Source organism: Wasmannia auropunctata, unplaced genomic scaffold (assembly GCF_000956235.1).
Source record: "Wasmannia auropunctata unplaced genomic scaffold, wasmannia.A_1.0 LD336106.1, whole genome shotgun sequence".
NCBI classification, from domain to species: Eukaryota; Metazoa; Arthropoda; class Insecta; order Hymenoptera; family Formicidae; genus Wasmannia; species Wasmannia auropunctata.
This window is the reverse complement of record NW_012026784.1, coordinates 6,748,915-6,750,011: the sequence shown is the minus strand read 5'-3', so window position 1 is coordinate 6,750,011 and position 1,097 is coordinate 6,748,915.

Below are 1,097 nucleotides of genomic sequence, written 5' to 3'. Positions count from 1 at the left end.
TGTTAATTATTATAATTTAAGAAACTTTTTTCTCTCTTGCTGTCTTTCTTTGTTTTGTATCGAGGTGGATCGAGTAGCTGAGGTACGGACAAATGATTGAAAGTTGGGAAAGAAGAAAGAAAATTTTATGATATAGAAGTTTATGTGCATGTATGCTATGTAATTCTAAATATTTCTATTTTATGTGTTTGTATTTGTGTGTTATAATGTATTTGTGATGTATTTGTGTGTTATAACTATGTTAATAAAATGTAACATAAGATGTAATCATATTTTTTCAATTTTAAAATCTATAATATTTTGTTTATTATATGTAAATAGGTGTCTAGGTTTCTGATCGGGTGGTCTCACATCCCATTTGACCACGTGACAATTGACTGTGCAACTACTTACAGGGGCAGGTGTTTGAAATTTTTCCATTGGATTAACTAAGCAGATATTATATTTATTACTAATTAGTTTAGCAACGTGAGCAATTGGATCCCACGTTTCTTATGCCACGAATTAATTCAAATAACTGCATAAATATAATAATTAATAAAACTATAAAGAAAATGCAACATCTCCATTGTACAATTAAATATACGTCTCTTACATACTTTATTAGAAATATTATGCATTAGTAGAATTGAAACATTCTGACCATAAAAGTATTAAAGTCAATATTTTTTTCTAGAATTGTTTATACATGTGATGTAAATATTGTCAAATTTGTCATTTTATAATTTCAAAAAAACACTTATAAAATGTAAAGAAATGTAAGTATTTTTTCAGATATTTTTGCATAAATTTAAAATATTCTTATTAAAATATTAGAATATAAAAATATAATTTTTAGAACATATTAATTATATATTAATATTAGAACATAATTTTTAAATTTTTACAATGGCAAAAGGTTCAATGTTAATTTGATTTATGCTTAATTTACTTAAAATGCCTTGCTTAAAATTACATATTTATAGCATATGAATTGTGTACTCATGTATCAAAATAAAATAAAAAAGAGAACAAATTATGAAAGGAAGAAAAATTGAAATAAAAGTTAACTTGTGAGTGTATGTGTATCTTTTCTTTGTAACCTAATAAGTGTGTGT